The sequence below is a fragment of the Oreochromis aureus genome, linkage group 12 (assembly GCF_013358895.1).
Source record: "Oreochromis aureus strain Israel breed Guangdong linkage group 12, ZZ_aureus, whole genome shotgun sequence".
NCBI lineage: Eukaryota > Metazoa > Chordata > Actinopteri > Cichliformes > Cichlidae > Oreochromis > Oreochromis aureus.
In genome coordinates this window covers 25540416-25567300 of record NC_052953.1, presented here as the reverse complement: position 1 = coordinate 25567300, position 26885 = coordinate 25540416, and the positions used below count along the sequence as shown (strand labels likewise).

Below are 26885 nucleotides of genomic sequence, written 5' to 3'. Positions count from 1 at the left end.
GATTTTTCATTTTTTGAGAAAGCTCCATGTCACCTCAAAGTTCTTCCTCTGTGTGCAGGAAGAGATGGAGCGAGGTATCAAGGTTGGGTAGTAAAAAAAAAAAAAAAAAAAAGGGAGTGGATTGGGGACGAGGTGGGGGTGGTGTAAATTCAACATGGGGGGAGCTGGATGAGGAGAATATCAATCGGGCATGCGGCGTAGAGGCAGCCTGCCACAGTCTGCTTCAGGAGAAAGATTAGAGAGGGGATCAGTGTCATCAGCAGCAGGAGAGTAATGGTGCGGGCCAGGTTCAAGGCTGGAGCCAAGAACATATCGGCGTAGCAGCCATCCCCTTCCCATCACCCACTCCCACCCCACCACCACCACCCGCGCCTCCCCTCACCCCCTCGCCGACACCCCCCTACGTGAAATAGAGGTTAACCGCCAATCCAGACTTTTTCCCGTCTTTTACTGAGGGTGAAAACTACCGCTGGGAGTCTCAGGACAATTTTTATATAGGATTAGAAAACAAAAATCAATATTTAATTATCTTTGAGCTTTTTGTGTCACTGCATCTTTAGGTCAGTAAGTTTTCAGGAGCGAGGGTCGCCCCGGCACTGTAAGTGAAGGAGTCGTTAAAGAACGAGTATCTTTTTTATTTTTTTACCCCACCCTGCATGTGGCTAAAGTTACATGAAAGTGCTGTGGTTTATCAGCATGATTTGAGTGTGATAAACTTTCCCGTAGTAAAAAGATCTTTAAATGGTGTGATTATTAATTGTTAAATTGGTTGTTTTTTATTTGATCTCAGATCTGGCACTGCCAGCTGATTATGCACCTTCATGCCTTGACAAAGCCTTTAAACTTACAGGTTAGTTCAATCATACATTTTAACCTCAATGCAGAGAGACGGTTCGAAGCCAAACTATCATCTCTGGCCCTTCACACCTGTGTGCTGCACCTTGCATCCACCCCAGTACATAAAGCACTGGCTGTTTATGTGGCTCAGGCGTTTTAGATTAAGGTGGCTCTTTAGCGTTTTTTTCCCTGTGGCAGTGGCCGATGAGACTGCGGAGTGGATGTGACGGCCGCTTAAGCGGTGACAAGCAGAAGGTCAGTGTCGTTGATGAAGGAGCGAGGCCAGCTGGCCCTCTGATGTAGCCATCCTTTAAAGCACAGAGAGAATCTATCCTATTTAAGGCAGACACCCAGACAGACATGGCCACGGAAGATGGTAAAGGAAAGAGAGAGAGAGCGTGAGAGAGGGAGAGCAGGGAGACGGCGAGACAAAAGGAAGTAGGCAAGGTAAAAAGGAATGGCAGAGACAGAGAGCTTTAAAGTCCCCATTCTGATCAGTACCTCTGTAGCAGGCAAAAATGTTCCCCAGTGCCCTGGGCCATTTATTAAAGTGATGAAGAGCAGAGTGGCCCACTATGAATCAGACTCCCCTGTCTGCTGTGCTGCATCGGGATACTCATGGCCAGATACTGTCTTCACTTGATTGCGGTGATGCTTTTGTATCTTGCCAGAGCAGCCAGGGTTGCCGGGGGAGAGTCCGAGAGTGCCAGGTGAAAGGAAAGGAGGGAGGAAAGGTGAGCCTTTCTCTGTTAATACATACAAGTCTATTTGTGCATAATTAAATCAATTAGATTGAATCAGATCACATGGAACTTGAATAATCCCGGTGGGTAAACTGACCTGTTACAGTGGTGGCGTATAGAAATGCAGAAGCAGCTCATCAGTTCTGTCAATTCAGATAGATGAGCAAATATTCATTAGCAGCTATTCACCTGCTAGTGCGACTAACTGCTGAATAGTTTTTATGCTAGTTACAGCCCTACCGTATTGCTACATACTTGTCTCTTCATCCAAAAAATGCTTTATTCCTGCTCACTTTTCACCCACATCTGCACTCTTTATCCCGTCTTTGTGTGCGTGCACGCGAGGCTGCGTTGCACCATGCTGAGCCAAGCTATGCTGCACCACTCGTATGCCTCATTTCCCTTTATGAGAATGAGGGAAGTCCCATACGCTGATTATCCTATATATAGCCTGTTGTAATCATAGACCAGTGGAAAGTAGACAGGCAGTGTGGGGATAGAGCCTGACATCGCATCACTGAATTATAAATGGGAAACTCATCTCTGTGTTTGGACCACAGAGAAGGACAGAGAGAGCGGAGAACGGGAGGAATTCCGAATGCGAACCTTGCTCACGGCTGTGTAGTTTACCGAGTGACAGATTTATTGCGCTAATTATGAGGTTTCTCTTTTAATGAAGTATTAACCGCAGTGAAAGGTGAAGACGCAGGTGCAGGTAGATTGTAACACCCAGCACAGACAAGCTCTGTTCCAAAGCGTTTCCAGAGAAGTTCTGAAGGTGTTATTGTCGTACATATGAGTGAGCTGTCAGGATATTTCCTCCACCTAACCCCCTCTCTGTCTTTTACCTCTCCCCCTCTCCCCCTCCCTGACACCTTCCCTCAGCGTAATACACACCAGCAAGCAATCGATACGTACTCAGCCGAGAGCCAGGAGGAATTGTGGCAGTGTAGGCACCACACATTACAGGGTGGCCAAGGCCAATAAGCTGTGGAAGGGAGAAGGAGAAGGACAAAATTGGAGCTAAATAACAGCTTCTACACACAGACTTCTCCTGACGCCTGGAATGTCTTTTTTTTTTCTTACCACGCATTAGGTCTTTATTCCTCGCTGTCAGTGGCATTTATTCAAATCTGGATGCAGCGCGCTGTCATTCTGATCGAAGTGACTTTAATTTCGGGGTGAAGTGTTCCTTTAAAAATACTCTCTCGCCACCCACCTTATTATGCTTATTATTGTAATGAATGTGATGAAATGCACAGAGAGCCATAGCAAGAGATATGCTACTATGTTTCCATAGCAACATACAGTATCACACCGCCACCAGTGCATTAAACACGTAAATGACAGACACAAGCTATTAAGCCTGCTGAGATATATGAACACTGTCTGCGTGCGTGTGACTGTGAGTCTCTGTTCGTCAGCGTGCACCCCCGTCATTATGCACACGCTTTAACTTCCTATTTTCATGCCAGAGTAACAAAACCTCCGCTGGAATATAACAAGAGAATGCCACTCGAGTCTGCAGAAGATGTAATTAATTTTAGTGGAATTTACTGTGAAAATGCAGATCATAGAAAAATCTGGCATATTTGATGAGTAGACTTTTGTTTCTGTGTCTTCACTTCAATACAAATATCTTATCACACTAACAAGGGGGCATATTGGTCAGAAAGGAACTAACATAAAGTCCCAGATGTGTAGCGTCAACCGCTCCCGGAGACTCGGAAGTCCTTATACGTTTGTACATCTGGCGTAGAGTCAAACACAACACGTTCAGTGTGCGATTACGCTATAGAGCACTTATCGTGAAGCAAGTCTAAACCATCCAGACTCTGTCTAATTGATTTCAAGACTGATGTTTGCTCTCTCAGAGTTGTTATGCTAAGGGAAAAATAACCAGATATGTTTTTGTCACAGGCCCGTCGCCTGAGTTCCAAACAAATATTATCTGTATCAAACTGGGTGAGCAAACATGATGCAAGAGAAATAGAGAAGTTGCATTTTTATAGCATTGGGTAAACATAATAAATTTGAGGCTCGTGCAACAAGCCGTTCTTTAATGCCAATCTATCTGGTCGTGCATTAGCTAAGACAGCACAGATTCGAAGCTGTCACTATCACACGTAACTCCATTTTTGTAGGAGCAGGACCTTTTCTTTCTTTTTTCTTTTTTGCTTCCAGCAAATACACATTTGGATCTCAAAAATAAGAACCAGACACATTTGTAAGATGTCACTAAGTTACAGGTAAGCAGAAAAGCACAAAATGGTTTGCAATATGTGCCATCGCATGCTTGTAAAATCCTTGAATGCTTAAGTTTTCATCTCCTACAGGATGCACACACAATCTCACCTGTCAATACGCATGATTCCTATCTAACTAACTTCTGGCTTATTGTTTACTGCAGTTAGTTTTTCCTAAATGGGTATTCTGTAGTTTCACCGAAAAGAATAAAATATTATAGAATAAAAATATTTCTCCCGGTGATTCAAATTAATGTTTATTGTGACATAAACATGTTTTTGTTTACTGTGAGAAAGCGTGATGCTGCATCATGCTGACTATTCAGCAGCTGTTTTTTGATCATAAATTTCAAATGAACACGCAGTATACCGTGTCAGTTTGTGTATGTTTGGCGTCTGATTGTTGGTTAAAGCACTTCACAATTTAAGCTTCCTGCTGGTTGAAAGACCCCCGAAGTTACTGAAAGGAAAAGGCCTCCAGCATCGTCAGTCCTTCTGATTACAATCAGTGGCATCCAGACAACAGCATTTGGAAAGAATTAGATGCAAAACACCTGTCATTTTACCTCGGGAATTCAGCAAAACAACAAAAGTGAGACTTTGGAAGAGCTGGAGTCGGTCATAGAAATCATGTTAATTTCCCACATCTTAACTTTCCAACTGCTGTTCAACTCTGAGTTTCTGTAGTTTGTAATTTATAGTTTTGTAGTAGCAGCAGTTTGTGTGATTTCATATTGGTCCAATCGCCACTGCACCTGGCCCAGTGACCCGGATGTTTGGTAAAAGGTTGAAAGTGATTCATCAGGGTCACTTGTGCACCGTGACACGAGCTTTCATGTAACTGTGTCAAGCCTGGGAAACTGTTAGCATCAGACTCTTGTGAGTGACCACATCCATGCAGCCCACGTTCCTCTGTGGAGCACCGGCATGCACTTTCACACATATCTAATGTAATGTATCGAAAAGGGAGCAAGTCTCCCTCGGATGCTCTCTGCAGTTACAAATTAAAATGAGTTACTGTTTATCCATGCTCTGCTTTTATTCACTTTCACTTTGTCTAATGCATTTCTATTTATCTCTTCTCCCTCTTTCGCCCTTCCTCTTATATCTCAGTCCGCTGCTGCTGCTGTTTCTGCTGCTGCTGTTTAGTCTCTGTCTGGGCTAAACATGCTCTTTGCCTCCAATTTATCTGTCCCACCTTCTCCCCCCTCTCCACCCAACCCTTCCACCTTCATCCCTCTCTCTCTCTCTGTCTCTCTCTTCCCTCATCTGTCCTCGCCCCTTCTTCACTCATAGATTGACTCTTTCCAATTACATGAGCCGTTTCTTCAATCACACTGTAACAAATTACCTGACAAATTAAAAAAACACCAGTGATATTTCTGGGCTTTAGCATGGGCCATTCTTACACTTAATGAAATTTGCTAAGCCATATATCAGCAGTCTGTTGTCAGCCACGCATAGCTCTTCAGATCTTCCTGTTTCCCCCCACTGTTTTAATATGCTTTATACTGATAATTATTTCCACACGAAATACACATCTCAGTAGTCTGCGCTCTTGCGGGTTTCTGTATTTTTTTATGTTACCCCTTAAATTGGCTTAACTTTCTTTTAAAATTTATGGATTAAAGGAAAGTATTTGATAGATTTTTTGGACAGTCTGTAGATTTCACCACTAGCCTGTGAGAGCCGTTGCACTGATTAATACTAATATATTCAGAGGTAGATACAGTGTTTGTTAATGTTAGTCTACATGAATATTCTTCAGTACTGCTACCAAGCACATCTGAGGTTTCTTCTTCTTGCGCCGAATTGAAAGTGCAGAACATCTGAAAAAAATATCATGAATAATATTTTTCCTACAGTTCCAGGATTAATCACAGAATAAATTTACTTGTGAAAGGATTTTCCAGTCTCTGAGAGGTGAGATAAAATGATTCAGGGTGCAGACAAATATATGTACCTGTGAACATCCATATTTCAGCTGCGTAACTGCATTCTCATTTTTCACATTGTGTATTCACTTTAACATTCCCCTCTAAATTGAGCTATAGATATGTTTCCCTTTGCGCTCAGTGTGTGTGGGTATGTGCACGGATGCATGCGCTGTAGGTAGGTGTATACACTTGTGCTTTCCTGCAAATGCTAATTTGAGTTTACCTCTGCTTGACATTCAAAGGCTCTTTGCGAGAAGTAGAATGACAGCCGGCCAAATGACATACTGTAACCACATATGCAGTATCAATACTCAGCATGACAATGTAAATGAATACTGAGTGTACTTAATGTGGGACATGACATGTTGTACAGTAATCTAGAGCAGGAAGCACAGTCTATAAGAGCACCAACTGAAGGTATCAACTGCTTGTACTGTATCATGATAACAGGGAGTATTATTGAATTGTTATGACTTTTTATGTCATGTTTTGTGCTATTGTTTTGAAGTACTGCACTAATGGCTTATTGAACCTGCCAATTCACATTCAGCTGAGTGTGCGAAAGCCCTCTTTGTTGTGAAAGGTCTTATTGTCATGAACAGCTCACAGCCTCTAAGGTGCTAAACCAAATGAATACTGTTTCAGTAGTTTGCAAGGATCTATTTTCCCATGAACACAAGCATTCCATCCAGAGGAGGGATTCCTGGTACTGGATGGAGCTCCGGACACAGAAAGCAGATGCTGGTGTTGGACCTCTGCCAACATGTGCAGGAGACCAAGGACCCGGATGGTGCACATGAACAAAGAGAGAGAAATGTTTGCTTTTTAGATGTGAATTTCAAATGGGGGGAAAGCTATAAAAAGCATATATCCAGAACTCAAAGTCAAGGCCAAAGGCCTGTCAGACAGGCACATATGCAGCGCTGCTCACTGGAGACATTGTATCAGTACACCTCCTCCTCTTTCTACAACTGTGTCTAAGTTCTTTGAAACTACTGCACAGAGCTTGTTAGTTCACAGTGTGTAACATGTTTCTCAAACAACTATCTTGCACAGCATTTTAACGTAATACATTGAAATTACATGACAGCGAGATGGAAGCATTGCCACTGAAAAGTCAGTTACTGAACTTCGTCATGCTGGTCACACAAATACCATCATTCACTTGAGGTAGCGTTGGTTATGTTTTGGTCCTTCTGTAAAAGATCCCACTCCAGGAAAGAGGCCACCTTTTATGATCATGTAAAAAGTGCACATAAAATTTAAAAATTTTCAGCCTGTAATGTTAATGGTTTCCAGTGTTTTAACATAGTGCAGCACGGTGGGGAGGTGGTTAGCACTGGTCCGTTCTGGTCCACCCTCTGGCTGGAGCCTTTCTGTAAGTTTGCATGTTCTGCCCATGGCTGTGTGGGTGCTCTCCGGGTGCTTCCACTCCAAAGATATGCAGTAAGTAGGGTTAGGTTAACTGGTGAGTCTAAATTGCCATTAGGAGTGAATGTGAGGGTGAATGGTTGTATGTCTCTCTGCATTGTTAAAAAAAAAAACCTAGAAAAACAGGAATATTCCGGCAGCTGGGGCGCCAAAATAATACCGTAAAATAACAGAAAATAACTTTCTCATAAAAATACGGTTATTTTCAGTAATGACAATACAGTTTGTTGCCCTAATTTTACATGGGATTTTACCTTTTTCAAGTGCTTTTAAACATTACATTAGGAACATGTTAATGTGATTAAACAATGAAATTACCTATAAACAAGGTCAATGAATGTGGCAATATGAATAATAATACTTAAATGTACAGAAATATACAGTTAACAGTTGGTTTAAATAATAATGGACTGTATGTCCTGGGACAGAGGCGAGGCTGCCATATCGCACCATCGGCCCCTCACCAGTAGGCGGTAGGTGAAGTGTCTTGACGAAGGACACAACGACCGAGAGTGTCCGAGCCGGGGCTCGAACCAGCAACCTTCTGATTACAAGGCGAACTGCCAACTCTTCAGCCACGATCGCCCTAAATAGCAATAATAATAATAATTATTTGATGTAAAAAAAGTTTATGAGAATCATTTTATATATTTTTCCATAGTATTACATTTGAATTTAACAGTTCAATCTTTCAAATAACGGACACATATTTGTGAAATTATGATACATTTGTGAATGTATTTTAACAATCTAAATATGCATATGTACAGACAAATACATTTAAAAAACAAGAAAATTATGTTTTATTACATTACAGTGATTTTACATTAATTTACATTTGAAATGTGAAATCACAGTCTTTTTATGTAAATCTAATGATATTCTAGAAGAACAGAACAAAACTGTAAAATACTCCTAATACTTTTATATTAGGATTTTTTTTTACAGTGTGTCAGCCCTGCATGAGGCTGGCGACCTGTCCAGCGTGTACCCCGCCTCAGCCCCCCCGTAGCCACCCTGTAACCCTGAATTAGATAAGCGGAAGAGAAAGGATGTATGACTGTTTTGACACATCAAATGTCATCACCAGGTAAAGCCATGTTAAAATGCAATTCTCTTTTCCCTTAGTTTTCTAAAACTGTAACTGTTCTGAAACCTATAACCCTTTTTTAAAACTTCCCAGTGAAAAGAGACTCTGGAGAAATGTGTCCAAAACTAAAGCTGTGCACTGTTTACCCAAATCAATTCAGGAGAAAAACACAAAACCTGCAAGAATAGTTTTAAACTGGTTATCTCTGGACAGAGCCTGGTTAGTGTATCCTGTTTCAGCCTTTGCGCTAAAGTTAGCTAACTGGCTCCCGGCTTAAGCTTCATATTTATAACACAAGAAAACAGAGAAGTACATTTTCCAAATTCTACATATCAGCCAAGTGTAATGACACTTCAATGGTCTTGTCTTTTAAGCCATGTGTTTCATGTACAAAACACGACTGAACTCAAACCTGAAATGACAAAAAGTCCAAACTTTCTACTCTTATTTCTTTTGTAGAATTTGATTGGATCCACCTGGAAAAAATTAACACAGAACTTGAAATTGAATCAGCTCCCTGACCTCTGTAAGCTTTTAATGACCTCCTCCCAGTAGGGTTTTCAGGGACATAAATCTCTGGGAAATATTTGTCCTCCGCAGCACCTGCTAGATGGCCAGACAGCTCACCGCAACTAGAACGCTTTAACGACAGCTGAGACGACTTTTCAAGGCAGGACTTTCCTTCCAGGTCAAACTAAAACACACTTATAGCTCTCCCAGCACTGGATGTGTTACACATACATTCAAGGCTTCAGCCATGTTGCCGTTATGGTGAGCACTAATACCAAATACTGTAAATATATGCAATTTAGATATTAATGTTGGTCCTATTTGGTGTCTTTCCCTTCTATCCAGTCCTAGCTCTTTTAGGAGTTGTTTGGAAAGCTTCAAGGCCTCTTTGTTGTATTGACTTAACCTTTAATTAGCCAGGATGCACAGCTAGTTTAATGATGCTGTGCCTCAGGTCATGGTCAATGTAGAAAACACCACAGCCTTTAACTCTTGTGGTATCCCTCCACTGATAATAAAGATGACATTTCAGGGTATCGGAAACAGTCTATATATTCCTTTACTACCATAAATATCAGCATCTCTGTGTGTGTGTGTGTGTGTGTGTGTGTGTGTGTGTGTGTGTGTGTGTGTGTGTGTGTGTGTGTGTGTGTGTGTGTGTGTGTGCGTACATGTGTGTACATGTGTGTCCACCTGCATATGTGTTTACAGCAGGCAGTGAGTGAGTTTGCTTGAGTGTTCAGTAGGATGCTATAAAAGTCAAAAACCAAATCAGACCCACAGGAGTATTTTTACCAAAAAATTCCCAGCCAGGAGAAAGCAGTAAAATGTTATGTGCTCTGTGGGAGCACTCTGAACGGAAGAACCTTAACATGACATGATGCCTGAGCTCCACTCTGGCCGTCAACACGTGACGCGCCCACGGGGGAAGCAACAGCCTGTGACATTTGCCACTTCCTGTCATCTGACATCAAAACTAAGGCTGACTAAGGAATTGGCCCGATTTTACACGTTGAATTGGGTTAATTGTGTTTTATTTGACTGTGTGCGTCTGTGTGTGGCTTAAAACGTACTCGAAACACGTGGCGTGGCTTTCCTAGACGGCTCTGCTCGTTCACGCCCTGGTGTCATTTCTTCTGAGCTGAAATTACATTTTTCAGATAAACCAAACTGATTGTGGAAACCTTACTGATCCATTTAAAGGAAATGTTTGTCAAACCAGAGGATATTATAGTTATTATGCACCCTTACAGGCATACACCCATGCAGGAGAAGAGAAAACAAAGAGGAACAAATGAAAGAAAACACAAAACAATTAAAATGCTAATTGTTTTGTGTGCTACCAACATGTGGAGAGGGGAGTCTGGAGGCCTTCCTTGAGAGCCTCCTCCAACGAGCACTCCTATTGCATCTGCTGTGTGACAGCTAGAGGAATGCTGTAGTGCAGCTCATTGAAAGGAAGCGAAAAAAGCCAGGGATTTGGGGCCTTTTTAAAGGATTTATTTTGTAGTGTGCGTCACAGCATGCCGTAAAGCTTCGAACTTAATGCCAACTGCTCCTTTAAGGGCGTATGTGCAGAACACTACATGGAAATTTGACTGACAGCTCATCAGAACAACAGGCTCTGATATGAGGGAAGCTTAACCTCCTGTGCCGCAACATTACAAACGCACAGACCCCCACTAGTGCTGAGTAAACAGAAAATGCAAAGGCGGGTTATTCGGCGAGCCCCAGCCTCTCCATCGTCAAACACCCCCTCATCTCCTCCCCACCTCCTGCCCTCGTCTTGCACCCCTGCCCCAGCGTCCCCGCCTCTTTACACATTAAGTATGCATTGATTCAGCCTTCCCCTGTGTTATAAATACAGCATCGATCCACCCAGCGATCAATAGACTCATTCACATGCATAGAGCCACTTTGATAACTCTCCTTCCCCCGAACCGCTCGCAGTAACATCCTTCTCCCTCACTCGTTCTCTCTCCATCTCAATAGTTTCACATGTTGTTCCTCATAATTCACTATTCTTCCTTTTAGATAAATGTGAACGTGTAAACACTCCTACAACAAGATCCAGACACTGCTTAATAGGCAGGCAATATATCCCAATCCATAATCGAACTAAATCACTGTAATCACGGATGACCTGCAGCTTCCACTCTTGGTGTTAATACTCAGTCTAGATCTGCTTACTTTGAGTGAGATATGGGGTGGCCCGCTTTAGCATTCATTCTCACGCACAGCCAACAAATGATGTGCACACTATCAAAGGCACAGACGCTCCAAATGAAAAAAAAAACACCAAATGTTTATTAGGTGGCTGGTGGGTTAAAATCAGAGCTGATCTTCCATTTCCACAGCACCAGATCTATGATTATTTGTTTTCTCTTAAGGCATCTGGATTGAGACGTCATTTTTTTGAGGAGAAAAAAAAAGCAACTTAAATGACTGCCCGGCGATAAAGAGAAGAAATTCAAAAGTTACAACTGCGTTTGTAATCAGGAAAGATGGAAGCAAACTCCGGCTTTAATCAGGCTGCATGTGTTCTCCTTTAGATTACATCCAGGTGGTTTATTGCTTCTGTGTGTGGTTAAACACACATGTAAAGTCTCCCTATCGTTCCTGCTGCTTAACATGCCTCTAAAAAAAACAGGTTTAAGAAAACGGCTTTTCACAATTACTTTCAGTTTTATTTACTAGCATTCTTTGGCACTCCTATATCTTCCCTCCCACACTCTCTCCTCTAAAGGAACTGAAGGCTGAGAAAGGTGGTTGATGATCTTTACAGGGGTCTGTCCCTGTTGTGCACTTAAGTAGCTCCTCATTGCTTTTATGGCGACTCACTAAAACCTGTCTTGTAAAAAGCAGTCCAGGGAAGGGAAAAAAAGGGGGGAAAAAATGGTGGAACACATTCATAAAAGACAGAGAAAGAGTAGGGGGGAAAAAATCAATGCCCATTTCTTCAGCACCTATGAATTTTATTGAAGCTGGCCCTGATGTTATTCGGTCACAAATTTTGCCCGTTTTGGACTGAAGTTACCGTGTGCACTTTGTCTACTGAACCGCAAAAAAATCACAAAATGATGTGTTATATTTCAATATATCTGGCGATGCTTTCGAGGATGGATCGTCACAATATAATGAACCATGCTTCGATGCTTTTTTTTTTCCAACAAAATCCTCTTGTTCGCACTTCATCTTTAGGGTCAATCCCCGAATATTTTTCAAACTCTCTTCAAAACGAGCAAATTGCTGTAAGTACTCTATGTTCCCTTTCCATTCCAATTGGTTCGTGTCTTTCTGAACGTTGGAAAAAAAAACATTTATCATATCCAATTTGAATACTTGTAGTTTTTTCCCCTTTCTGTGCTAACATTTAGCATGACTGGATTTAGTCAATATGAAAGGGCCTCTCGGGAACATTTAGCACCACATTCAAAATGACTCCTCTTAATGTCAGAACCTCACTTTACATTAGCTGAGGTGTAGAACAAGCACCCCGATAATGTCATTTTGTCACTGTGCTTTGCAGTCACTCCATTTTGACTGGGGGAGAGATTTGGCCGGCAATGCTTCTCATCTTAAAGATCAGCCTTAATTGTGCCAGTGTGCGAGAAAGACCCTGTCATCCTCAGCAAGGCTCTAATTGGCTTAAATTTAACCTTTCTCCAGTTTATTGTGCAAACGCCAATGAAAAGACATTACAAATGTACCTTTTGTAAAGCAACATGGTCTTAGAAATTGCTGCCAAGTTCTGTCAATTACTGCAACAGAGTGGAAAGACAGGAGCATGCAGATGTAATATACATCTGTGTCACAAACTTTGTGCTGCTCAGAAAGACATCCAAATAACATTTAACCACACGTGTCAAAACACAAAAGCAGGACAATCTACTTCAATCCTTACCCAGACTTCACTCTGTGTGTCTTACATTCATTCCCACAAACAAGGCTTATTAAACAGTTAAGGATGACCAAAGTTAAGGTGCACTTTGAGCGCGCTCAAAGAGGGTGGTGATAGAAGGCAGAAAATGGGAACCTCTCTTAGTGTCCCCGCGTCCATTACTGTATACTTCATTTAGCGCCAATTAGATTTTCATTTCCCTTTCTGCTGCTAATGCCCAGACTCGCAGGGACCATGCTAAATTAAGCACTAGATCTTCATTGCGGGCTGCAAACCAATTGATTTCGCCCCTTAATCAATTTATTTCATTAGTTATACATTCCTCTTTTCCCTCTCGCCTCCTTCTCCGCTGTCTTGTCTCAGAGCCGGCATGAGGAGAGTGACCTATCCTAGAGTGTGACACAGAGGAGAGTGATTTGAATGATAACCAAATAGCTAGCGCGGTCTCGCTGGTGTTTAAAGATCATATGTAAATCAAATGTCGGGGGGGGTAGAAATTGCTTGGTGGGGTTCTGTCAGAAAACAATTTAGTGATCGTTAAAAGGGATGCCTCGCCGTCGTGCAAACCTCTGCAAATTAAATCAATGCAGCCACTGGTCTCTGCCCCCTTTCACTTCCATCAAACCCCCACCCCCCCTTCTCCTTCTCTCACTCTCATTTTTCTTCTCGTGCGCGGACACACAAACACATGGGTGCGCGCACACATACACACAAAAAGATACCTACAGAAGAAGAGAGACTGGGATCTTGAACCTTAAAGATTTTCTGGATAAGGTAGATAAGGACATTTTTATTACTCTGCTACTACACAGTTTGGGGATTATGGCGGGGAAAAAACTGGACACAGCACAGCACATGAACGCTGACAGGTGTCTTAATGCAACATGAGATGTAAGGAGACTGAAACAAACCCCACCCAGGATGATCTCACCATTTCTCCTAATGAGATGAGTTACTGTAGCTCTTCTGAAGAGAGTATCACTACAGCAGCAGTTATGGGAAAAATACTCTAAATGCTAACACCCCACCACCACCACCACCACCCCAGGAGAGCCAGTCATGCTTGACTCCTATCCCTAAAGCCTGTGTGTGTCAATCAATGTCCCTGGGGAGAAGCTGCATGTTTCAGAAGACTAAGGAAATAAAAACATGTTGTGGAAAATCTACATTTGTTAGATGGAGGCGACATCACTCACTGCAACATGTTTGCAGAGTTGTGTGCTTGTGCAGGCTACAGATGTGGTTTGCAGTTGAAAAGCAGGATGTGTTTTCCTTTTCTCAGCCTTCTCCAGCAGGGATGTGCAGGCAGAGATGTGGGTGGGCTGGCATGTACGCATGCCCACATGTACATTTGCTGTGTTGTCTGCAGGGTGTGCCGTCATACACAATGTCACTGTGAACACATACTGTGAAAAAGAAAAAGAACTACCCCGTGTGTTGTTTTAGAGACTTGTAGCAGGCACTTTTCTTGAGGATAACACGCTGGTGCTTATACACACACACACGCACACTCGTACACCATGGCCATGTAGAGATTTTGCAGTACACACTCATTGTGTCTGCTTGTCAATTGGCACCTGATATCCACCAGCGTCTGGGAATCAAATTAAGTGAGCGACTGCTGAAAAGGCCTCCTCCTCTTTTTTTCTCATCCACCATCCCTGGGCATAATTAATTTTATCATCAGCGTCATTATTATTGTTAAATTGTTTTTCATATTTCTTCTTTTTTTTTTTTTTTTTCTCCCACCTCACGCCCCTCCTTCCTTGACTGCCTGGAATGCCAAGTGTATGCTAATGTGTTTTGGAGATTGCCAGCGCACACAGAGACGGAGAGAGGTAGAGAGGAATGAGAATGAGAGAGGGTCTGAGATGAGGAGAGGGTGGGAGATGGAGGTGAGACAGAGAGAAGGGGTTGGGGGGTGGAGGGGTGGAAAGAGTAAAAGGAGAGCAATGAGGTTGGGAAGCAGGTGGGGGGTCGATGGTGAAGGAAGACGGGCGGGGGGGGATATTGGGCGGGGGGGTGAAGGTGTGGGGGGTACATTATGTATTCCACGGGCGTATTTGGAACCCAATTAATCAAGCAGAGGAGAGGAGAGATGCAGAAAGGATGAGATCGCCCTTCACGTTGATGAGGCCTGGCCGGGGCAAACGCTCAACCACCTGAGCTCCTAACAGCCATGCCGGCGCACAGGAATTATAGCAATACCTTCACTCTTTTTTCCGGCTCTCAAACACACACTCTCTCTAGCCCTCTCTGTTTCTCTTCTCGTCTCTTCTCCCTCATCCCTCGCTTTGTGCTAATGTAACACAAAGTCTCACCTTCTCTTCTTCGTCTTTTTCTTTTAATTTGGGGATTTTTACCCCCTGGAGTCCAAGTCTGAGAGTTATTTTCCTTTTTTTTCTCCGCTCTGTGAAATGCAATGTTAAATGTGAAATTGTGAAAATATAACACATTGATAAAAGTACGCAAAGTAAGTAGAGAAACGAATGTAATTTTTAAAGGGTATTTTTTGGATTATGAAATTATACGATACCCCGTGGGAAACATTAACACCATCCAAAGGTTATTCTGAGTGCCACCTTCACTGGCTTCTGCATTACTCCAACCTCGCCTCTTCTTCATCTTCTTCTTCACACATTTGGGGTCAAGCTTGTGGCAACCGGCCACCAGCAGCGATCGTTGGGAAATTGACAGTCTCATAGAAGAGGAGCGGCTGAGAGTAAAACTCCAGTCCCTGGTTGACTTAATTTGATTCCCCTCCCTAGAATGCAGGCCAATAGATCCCGTATCTACATAGTGCTCTGAGCAGGGTCTATAAATATTGACCCTCCATTTCCTGTGTTTGGCGTTAATGAAGCATTTAGTATACCCACAGCATTATGGAGGACCTATGTAAAGCCACCTCTCCCTTTGTCAATGCCAGTCCCTCCTACACACAAAGACACATACACGCAATAGGTGCCAGGAGCTTTCCCAAAGGTGGGGGAAAGGTCACTTTAAATTGCTATTTTAGCAGTAGTACAAAAAACAAATAAGAATCTTTTTTTTCTAAACAAACTATAAGAGTGATCTGTGAAAACTATTTCCCAGAGCAAAGCAGAATGTGAACACATCTACTTACAGCTGACTTAACGGCTGTTTTTTTGTCCCCCTGAACAGCTGCCTTTTCTTGCTAATTTAAAATACTATTTTTCCCACTCTTCATATTCTATCTTTGGTTTATTTCTAGAGCTTTCAAAATGCAGCAGAAGTAAATGCATAAAGTAAATCATAAGAAAGTTCTCTGTTTATTTGTTATGTAGGTACTGTAAACATCAAGTCTCTGCTCAAACTGGATTAAATGGTATGTCAAAGCAGGTCTTAAGCAAGGATTTAAAAGTAGCCCACTAGTAGCCCTAGTAGCAGATCAGATTTGAAGAAGCAGTCTGTTCCAAGGCTTAGAGAAACATATAAAACATGTGCTCAGATAATCTATGTGGTATGATCAGAATATGGAGTGCAAAAGTTTGGGAAGACGAAGCTTGACCATTAAAAGTACTTATATACAAATAGTATGCAATTGTGTGCTGCAGCATTTGCAAACAAGAAATGGCTGACAAACTAAGACCTAACTAAAGATGGCTGCTGTAGTACAGTCTAGTACTAGAAATCATTGTTTTAGACCCAAAACCTAGCCTTACATTTTGTGCACAGTCCAACCTTTCAGTCAGAGTATTTCCTGATGACTTGTAGCAGGCTGTTAAAGAACCAAGATGCAGGTGAGGAGTTCTGACTGTGACTTGATGACCACATAAATATTGAGCGTTAAAAACTGATGTACAATAAAGGTGAAGAGCCGACAAGTGACCCTCTACAGAAGTTTGTTTTGACCAAAGGTGGCGGCGTCATCACCACCGAGCCTGAGCTATGCCTTTATTTTGTCACGCACAGAGTATGAAGGACAGTTTCCCCAACACGTCCTCGTGGAGTTTCTCTCCCCATCACATCACTTCCCACATCTCTCTGCTGCACCCCTTGTCTATCACCTCCACTTCTCACCTGTCACCCCCTCACCTCCCAACCAAATACCCTCCATCCTTTTTTGGGGGGGGGGAGGAAATGAAATTATTTTGTTGTGGGGTCCCCGGGCGGTTTTGTAATTTCATGCCTGTGTATGATAATTTTATGCTGTCCTGCGTCGCGTAACTCAGGGCTGCCAAATGCTGACAGGTGATAAATACGATCTTTTCCGCCCCGTGTGCAACAGACCTGAAAAAAAAAGGAGAAAGATAGACAGAGGGGGGCGGCTGGGGTTTGGGAGCTGAAGGTTTGGGGGAGGTAGGGGGGGACCAATTGCAGGAGACTGGCTTAGGCCTTGGTGGGAACAGTGTACACAACAGTGTCGCCACTGTTGGAGCAATTTCACGGCTTGCCCACCCCACCTTCCTTCACCAAGACACTTTTATTCACTTCCTGAGATCACCTGCTTCCCCACATCTGCCTTATCTCCCTTTCCCCTCTCTCCTTATCACCCATCATTTTTGTTCTCTCTTTCTCTCACTCTCTCTCTTCTATATCTCCCCTCCCCACATCCTCCTCCACCCAGGAGAGACAGAGAACCTTCAGGTAGCCTTGAACAGCAGGTATAGTGATCAGTGCATTCTTTGCTTCTCAGAGGAATAACGGGAAATAAATAAGAGGACAGTCTGTGGACGGGGCAGTTTTCCACCCTGTCAAGGAAACATTTACTGTATGTGGCAAAAGGGCAGAAGAACAGGACAAGGGAGGAGGGGGGGGCAAGGAAGTGACCCAAGCGTGGAGAACTGATGGCTTTCTGAGTGACGTAATTATTCGCCTCCTTGCATCGAGCTGTTAGAATGATAATATCCTGAGAAAAAAAAGAAAGAAAAAAAGTCCGCCATGTGCACACATGCAGACAGAGTACACAGTGACCTTCACATTATACTATACGCGTGTCATGTGCATTATAGTTTATAGGTTATGGCAAACACATCATGAGGATAGTTATGTCATGTACAATATGATGGGCTTCTATGCACAAAAACACTTATATGGAAAGTCACATTTTGACATTAACAGTTTAATTCTATCTATTTTTTGGGAGGCTGGTATAGGATCCTGCTGGCATTTAAACATGGAAGTAATATGAAAATTGAATATGATCGTTCTTCACAGCGTATCTGTGGATTCTGCACCATGTCCAAGAAATCCACTCAATCAATCTAGAGATGTGGGAGAGGGGAGGGGTGTCGGCATCACCACAGTTCCAAGTCATTAAGCAGCTAGAAATTAATTGACTTCACGGTGCTTATATGGCTGAGCGTGGGGTTAACCCTGGCATGGCAGCCTCTATTACTATTGTACTGCATGTTCCTAGAGCTGCGAAATTGGTGGGACACAGCAGCGGTAAAGTCAGCAAAAAACGAGTCCCGGTGTCCCATATAGTATGATTAATAAGGTGATCACATGGTGATAAAGTGCCTCAATGATACATTGTAAACGAAAGGTTAATAATGTACACGGCACCGCTTATTATTTGAGCCCATTATGGCGCAGATAACTATATGTCAATAAAATCCAGCATAAACTGCAATCAGTGGGCTTTCTAGTTCATAAGACGCTCACTCGCAAGATGGCAATCTCTGTTAACATACGGAACCGTGTGTTTTTATAACTACCAGTGCACACATGAATCGACCAGAGGCTCAAGGCAGCACACCCACACACACATGTACACATGCACACACACACGGACCTCCTGAAGGCTTTCTTTGACCTCTATGTTCGATTTCTTTTAGAATTGAATCAGGCAGAAGTCTCCAGAGGGAAAACAGAACAGAGAAAGAGAAGGAAGGAAGTTAAGAGCACAACGCAGAACAACAGGAACTATCTGTGTATGCTATGCTATATTTTGCCAATGCATGCCATTAGAGGTGCGTTCGGGAGCAGGGGGTGTCAAGTACGGCATACTTGATGCTCCTGCGCACTGCCAGAATTGAGGCAGTTAATGTAAAAGGGATGTGAAGTTTTTCTGTTTGTGTGTGTGTGTATGTGTGGAGGGTTGTGTTTAGACCTGATCTGATTTGTTTTCTTTATGCTACTTTGTGCATGAGAAGAAAGGCTCTGGCTAAAGTCTACAATTTATGAATGAAGATGAAAGGGTGGGTGGATGGATTGCAAGAAGTAAACAGAGAAGTTGTTCATTTTCCCAGCCTTTCAATTTTCTGTTGAGATCAGTCCGAGACTTCACTTCTTCTGTTATTACAGGCCCTGATCAACCAGGGCTCCCAAAGTCAAAATGGATATTTAGTCTAATCTGCATCCACTGCTCTTCGTCTAAATGCACCTTAGCATTAAAAGCTCTTTTCCGACTTCAGCAACATAAATAAGTTAAAATCATATCAAAGGGTAAAGTAATACGTAGCTTTCAATACTTTACACTCCATTAATACATTCACATTATAGAAAATCACTTTTATAGTCAGATATAAGTACAGTGGCTGGTGTACAATGTGTCTTTATGTTTCCCTCTTATCTCACAGTGCTGTCCGTGTTACACACCGTCTCAACAAAATGCTGATCTTTTTACAAGAAATCTTCCAAGAGGACATCTTATCGTTTTGGTGCAACAAGGGAGGGGTGGCCCATCTTTTTTTCAGTGAACCTTGGACAAACTGTTGTGCTGTTGGGCACACAGGCTTGTTCAGTGAGTCCAGTGAGCACCTACTCCTGCATGGGACAGAGTGCCACCTATTGGCGCCCAGTTGGCTACAAGGTATACATAGAGTATATACTCTTGCTCTGCTGCGTATGAAGCCAAAAGTTGTAATTCAGTGTGAAAAAAAACCCAATATACCAATGTAAATTTCTTATTAAATACATTTACTGTGATTGTATAAAGCCTAATACACTTACAGTAGGTTAAGGTTGATTAGATAACCCAGACATTACTGTATATTGTCAGGTTAATTAGATCTTCAGATATAAACATCTACATAAGTAGGATCAAATATTAATAAAAAGTGGCGGGTTTAATGTTAACTCTTACATGAAAATCTATGCTATATGCAGTGAAGGCTAAAAATGTCAATAAAGGGATAAATCAAATGTATTTTGTATGAGAAATGTATTTCTTTATGCTGCGACTTTGACCCACTCGGAATGTGGATACAACAGACCGGGCATGGTGGGCAAATCATTAGAACTATGTCGAGGAAAAATCCCAGCGAGCTTAATAAAACAGTATGATTAAAATTCAAGCAAGGATGGTAGTTATTCCACACACAATGGCTGTCTGCTTAATATACAGCAGTATGCAGGCCCCAGGTCTCTTTGTCCCAGGCCTCAGTGCTTGTAAAGAGCAAGGTCTTTTTACATTTTCAACAGTTGTGAGAAAACAAGCTGCTCACACATTCATGCTCCACCGCGGAGAAGACTTTTGGATGAAGGGTTGCCTTAGCTCTAACACAAAATCTGAATCATCAGAAGCTTCTCCTTCTCTCCCTCTCGCTCTTTCTTTCTTTCTTGCACTTGGTCCCTTGTTATGTTTCTTTTTCAATATAAGGAGCAATAGCTGCTAGAAACGTTCTAACTCCTTGCTTGGCTATCAGTTTCATAAAGTGTAGACAGTCTGAAGGGCACTGAATTGGGAGATATCTCTTCAGCAAGTTGTTGGGAGAATTGTGATAGGTGTGTGTGTGTGTGTACAGTATACTTGCCTACCGACTGTGTGTGTGTGTGTGTGCGCACTCTGTCAGTTCCAGCACAAGGGAACTCCTGAACGGATCGGGTCACTCCTGATCACATGGCAGAGATAATGGTCCAAACAACCTTGACGAGAGTGGAAGAGGTCTATCTATTTAATTAGAAACTTTAATATTTCATTCTCTGCTATGGCTCATTAGAGCCCTTCCATCATACCCTCCCAGGCCCATGAGCACTAGCACACAGTCTTTCTGTCTCAGAGGATTCTCATTTGCCAGGTTTTCTGTTTCAGCACTGAAATAAAGCTAAAAAGAAAAGGGGGGAGAAAAAAAACTTTATGCTTCACACTTTGTCAGTCACTAAACGCTTTTGTATTATACCAAACTGATTTGTTTCACAAGTGCTGAATGGGTTACATCAGCATGTGCACTCATTAGAAATATAAAAGGGTAAAAAGAAACGTATGTGATCACGCTCGTGCCATTTCGCAAAGTTCTTTTTCCTTTAGATGAAAGTGGAGACGGTAAGATGAGAGAATTTAGACGAGCTATTACAATGCAACGGTCATAATGAGACAGATAAATAGAGCAAGATGTGTTAGTAGGCTACCTTTCACCTACCCACTTTGGTTCTTTCATTATGTTAAAGTAAGTAACTCTTTAAATCTTATTTAAACATGCTTTTAATAAACATTCAGTATTTTACACACTACTATGTATTCAGACTGCAATGGGAGATTTTTGGGTGTAATACATTCAGAGTCTTTTAAACAGGGTGTTCTGAGTTCAGTCAGACACTGAGCTGAACACAAACACAAATTTCCGCTACCATACTCACCAGCCAACCCATTGTTGGTACATTCAGTGTTTGAGGTAAACAAACGGTCCCCTGCTCAAATTTGTGCAAAGGATGCAAGGTGATTGTTTGCTTCACTTTCTTTGTGTACGTCTTTACAGTTGTGTTATCACAAAATTTCCAGAGTTTTTCTCTAAAAAATCCAGGAAAGGAGGAAAAGAACATCTCAGTGTAAAAGTGTTTAATTCTCATTTTTTCTTACTATATGTTCATAGTAAGAGTTACTATGAAACCCATAGTCAAAGGGGTATATAGGATAATATTACATGGTCTCAAAATATGTGTTTTAGCTGTTTAAGACAACCAATAAGGACTTGATTGCACCCTAACTGTTTGCAGTTTCATATTTTTTTTCCCAATATGGAGACAAAAGGATCTCACCTGTTACCTCCCGTTCTTTAATCCCTCTCCTGGCTTCAGGGAGCGGGCTGTTCGAGCCTGGTTAGGAAGGGGAAGGCTTTGCCCAATCACTCTGCGTAGTCCCAAAGGTGCTCTGGTCCTAGGGAGGCAGGAATGTGATGACAGTACACTTTAGAGGTGATTCTGTTCAAGGGCGTGTCACTCTGTCACTGACAATATTTTAATACTGATCGAGGTGTCTCTCTGGCCACTACTTTCTCTCTGCCCTGTCACTGTAGTGTGTGCTGTATACACAAACACACAAAGGCACAAGAAGCACCTTGTCGAAATGAGTGAGACATTTCAATAATGTTGTTTTTTTTTTTGTTATAATTAACTGGAAAAATTCTGACATTAAAATGCATTAGTCTTATAAAACAATCACAATAGAAAGATTCATGCAAACCAGTATTTAAACTGTGCTTGTATACGTTTTCACTCAGTTTCTGTATATGTGTACGTGAAGTCATTCGTGACTCTGGCAAAGTGTGTGTGTGTGTGTGAGTTTATGTGTGGTAAGTTATAAGTTTGTGTGTAAGCAGGCATAGAGGGGGGCATAAAATATGCAGGATAATTACCAGGAAGAGGTTGGGACGCAGATGAAAAGCCTCGTATTGATTCTTGAAAGGACCTGACAGCTCGCCTGAATGTTTTATTTCCTCCGCATTGTTTGTTTTGCATATAAAGGATTCCATTTTCTTGTGAATTTTGATTGCAGTAAAAGCGGCAGACCCTCTGCTTGCTGTGGGGAGGACAAGAGCCGTGTTAACTGTTTAGAGACAGAAAATGGATGTGGGATGCAAGTGACCTCAAAGACGCCTGTTTCCCTGTCAAGCTGCCAAACGACCAGACTGCGGTGTCACACGTATGATGTATGAAAATGACCCCAGACAAAGAAAAAAAACTGTTGTAAAGACATGCCAACAGGAGAACCTGATTTTCTCATATTAACTGCAAAGAATCAATTTTCTGCTTTTTTACATATTACGATGTAGACGCGGGCACACTTTTATGCACATATTTAGTCAATGAAAAGTCAAGCATGAAAACGAGGATCCGGATCTGGTGAGCCCACCGTGAGTGCTGGAATGCATCAGCGTGTAGCGTCCCGTCCCAATGTAAACAGCCAGCGCACGTGTGTGCATGCCTCCCTCCACTAAAGCTGCTTTCCATTTCCCTCTGGTGCCCATTTCTCCTCATTCAGACCTTTGTTCCACCAGCTACCACAGATGAAATCCCACCGCAGGATTTCATACACAAACACAGCATCCGGATCGCCGCCCGCCTTCAACCCGCCCCTCTCACAGTCCAGCTGTCCTGACCATTACGCTGTAAAGAATGCCGCCGTGGCTTTAGGCAGATTTTGCACTTGCACAAAAAAGTGCATCAAATTCATGCTGTATGCTGTCACTCTTCAGGATCTCATTTTCAAATTTTCCAAGCAACAAAAATCTTCATAATCCACAGACTTTTTTTTTTTTTTTGCAAGCATTCTTTTGTTTTAATCTCACAGTTTCAGAATCCAGTTGTTTAATGTTGCTTGCTTACAAGAGCTGCTAGGCTTGGCTAAAGCAGCAAGAAACTAAAAGGATAAAAGTAGCTGTTGCCGGCTCTGTTGTCAGCCAGTTGGACATTATTTGATTAGAGTAAATCACATAAGAGCTCAGGCATAACAAAAAGGCAATAAAATCTGTTTTATTCATATCTGTAATCTAATCATTTCCAGATTGAATTTAAAGGCCTTTGTACAAGAATAAATATGCAATACGGTATTGATCTCTAAAGGAAATTCTCCTTTTGCTGGTGCACTAGGGGCAAAGGTCAGGGTCAGTCACAACACTTTGGCTCTAGAGTCTATGGGGATTGAACAGCATTTTCAGGGGTTCAGATGCTCAGTGTTTATGTGCGCTTTTTCTTCATTAAGTAAGTGTCTTCATAGACACCATTCCATGCTGCTGCCCCATCATCTATCATCTATCAGTGATTGTATATGCAATACTTGTTCTTCTCACAGGGATAGATGTCGAGCCCACACTGGAGCTTTTACAAAACAAACCTTGTGCTTGTTGCTATGCAGCACAAGAAAAATGAAGGGATTTCACATCAACTTCTTGTGCACAGTTAAAAAAACACAAATTCTAAAGAAAGTACAGCACAGAGGATACGCCAGCCAGACATCTGCTGTCAAAAAATGAGCATCATAAGGAGTCAAACATCCTAAAATTGTGCATTTTGTTCCAAGCATCCAGCTCTATGTTCAACGGGGAAAATGTGAATTTTATATTAATATAGTATCTGAATTGGTTTAGTAGGCAAAAATCTGTTTGGCTTTTTTTTTTACACCAAATATATGTTAAAAAAAAAAAAAAAAAAAAAAAAAAAAAAGTAATAAATTAAGGAAGATTTGCTACACTTTCAACTCCTCAAAGAACAAAATACAGCTAAAAGTGAGCTGAGGGCCAACACAGTACCTCCCTTCCACATGCACAGATTTATTTCAGATTAATGAAACACAAGAACAAACTGTATGACATATCCTGACGTAGCCTGATCCCTGCCTGAAGGATACATGCATTATGTTGATACTCATTTTTGCCTGGGCTTTTTTCTTTTTTCCTTTTTCTGTTTCTACTTCACACCTCCTGATTTGGCTCCAGCCCCTCATACAGTTAAATTCCTAACACACGCTCAACCAACAATTCCACCATCTAAAATGTCAGTCCTCATCCCACTGTCACCCCCATTTCAAACCATCACCCCCATCAATGCCATTTTGCTCCTGGGCTGAAAAGCAATTGAAACAATTTTCTTGCAGAAAATTATTGTCCTTAATTGCAATGAAGGGCACGTTTTCCCGTCATTCCTTGGGAGTGTTTTTCTCTCTCTGGGTGGAAATGTAGGCATTGCCACTGAGCGTGGGCTCTCTGAAAGAGGTCATAATTACATCCTTCAGTATGCTCGCCGTTGGCAAGGATTTTACGCTTCATAATTATTAAATGGCAGATTCACTCTGCACGCGTGTATGTGTGTGTGTGTGTGTGTGTCAGAGAGGGAGACAGAGAGTGTGTGAGTCTACTCCTGCAAACGTGTGCATGTGTTAAAATTCAGGGTGAAAAGACTTTGAATTTGCTCTCCAATGAAAGATTGAGAAGAGACTATTTGTGTATTCCGAGCACACACTTGCCAAAAGTTCTCCCTGATTAGTTGTTTCTATCTCACTAATGTTTTGCCAATCACACTCAGCACTATTGGCTGTCACCGAAGTAAACAATGCATGAATAGCATCAAACTCATTTATCTGTTTCAAGAAGCACAGCAAATTGATTTCAAGTAGGGTATATAACATTATTACCGAAGAACAGAATAGAATCCCACATATATAAATTATTTTGTAATTGTTATTGAGACATTAGTAATTGATATTGGAGATGGTAGGCAAAGTGCCATCCTAACAAGATAAGCTCCAGTCTGCTCAACTTTCCTCTTTCAGCATCATTTCCATATCATAATTATACTGTCTCATTCACAGCTGAGATAACATCCCACACTCTGCAATCCTAATCTCCCTCCCATCTCTCTCTTTTCTTTCTTTTGGCTCCCTTGCTGTCTTGCTGCTATCACAAACTTTACACCAGACACTAAGAAAAAAAAATATCATAAAAAGGCAGATTTGCATGTTCTTTTTTTCACCAAAAGAAAAGCTAGCAAAAGGCCAAAAATAGGTAAGTCTTTAATTTCCGCCATAGAAAAAAAAATAGTGCCAAACATCTTTTTCAACAAATAAAGTGTTGGGGTGAAAAAGATAGCTGGAGTCTCAGGTTGATGCTTTATTAGAACAAATATTTTAAAAATGTGCAGTCTTTCTGTAAAAAAGACTAAAAATCAGATCACGGATCACATCAACACAAGTTGCTCGGATGGATATTTTTCTTACCACAGATGAGTAATTTAGACTTCTATAACGTGCCAGATTCAATCTCTGTGTTCCCCCCTTGCCTGCACCTCTTCTTTGATGAAGTGATGCTGGGGATGATTGGCCCCTCATCACAGATCAAGCCCGGGTCCCCTCCTCACTTCTATTCTCCAGGAATTCATTATGCAAAGAGAGCAGTGGTGAGCGATGGAATATTTTACTTTATTATAACCAACAGGAGAGTAAACAATTAGACTGCACCATTTATACTCCCACTCCTCATAATTGTTTTATTCCGCATGCACTGTACGCACTCAACATAAACACATATGCATGAAGACAATTTGGATGCACGCGACTAATTACCATCTAGTTACTGTATAGTGTCCACTGACGGTGCTTGCATGTTCCCCAGTGAGAGCTATTAGAAGTAATTAGAGGGAAACTCTATGCCGTTGCTGGGAACGGGTTTATAAAACGACATTTGCAACCAAAAATCTGCGAGTTTATTGGGGGATTTAGCATTATTACTGAAATTAGTGCAACATAATAGTAGTTCAACATATTACACAGTAGCATTGAAAATTACAATTCTGCTGTTGTGTTCTTACATGGTTATGCATCCTATACAGAAAGATGTCCATTCTTAACTACTAAGAAGATAACTTTCTGAGACTTCCATCCCAGTTTGTAGTAATTAGTAGTAAAGTAACATTTACCTGAGCTTATTTGTATTCTTTGTGACATCATGCTTTTTAAAAGATACGTTGAATTTTCACTCAGTCGTGTAATCACAAACAGTCTGAGCTTGTACGTGTCTGTACACTTGTACTGCTGATTCATTACTAGTTAGTTAATTGTTCATATGAACGTAAAAAGTATCTTTAAAAAGGGAAAAAGTATCTTGAAGGTCTGCAGCACACAAGCAAAATTCTGTGTTTTGGGTAGTTTATTATTAAATAACTGATCTTCTTATTTGTTTTGGCTTAATTGCTTTTTATTACATTTTGCTAATTATATTGAGCTTACCTGGAATATATGTGTTTGTCAAAAAAATGAATAAAAAAATGTCTTTCTTGCATCAATGATGCCACATTTTGTACATGTCAAGTATAGTATAAGACAAACGGGATAATTATTTTAGGTCCAAACTGTTAACAGTCTAGTAAATTGCATCCTATGCATGTTGAACTTCTGAAGGTTGCATTGTGTGTTGCCTGCTTGATAAAAATGGTAGCAGTATGAAGTCCTTGAGAAGCACTTACCTACTTGCAGAAAGGGAGCTGTTTTAATGTGGGAGAGTCAATTGAAAATAA

General features: G+C 41.6%; 1 long non-coding RNA gene across 2 annotated transcripts in view; it reads right to left on the bottom strand.

Moving 5' to 3' along the window:
• Window positions 1-26885, bottom strand: part of LOC120442952 — a 74054-nt gene that overhangs the window by 32896 nt on the left and 14273 nt on the right. For both annotated transcript variants that reach the window (XR_005615004.1, XR_005615003.1), the window contains exons 2-3: window positions 22235-22398; window positions 21639-21756 (exon numbers count right to left, since the gene is read on the bottom strand). This is a non-coding gene — a long non-coding RNA (uncharacterized LOC120442952). The remainder of the gene's footprint in view (window positions 1-21638; window positions 21757-22234; window positions 22399-26885) is intronic.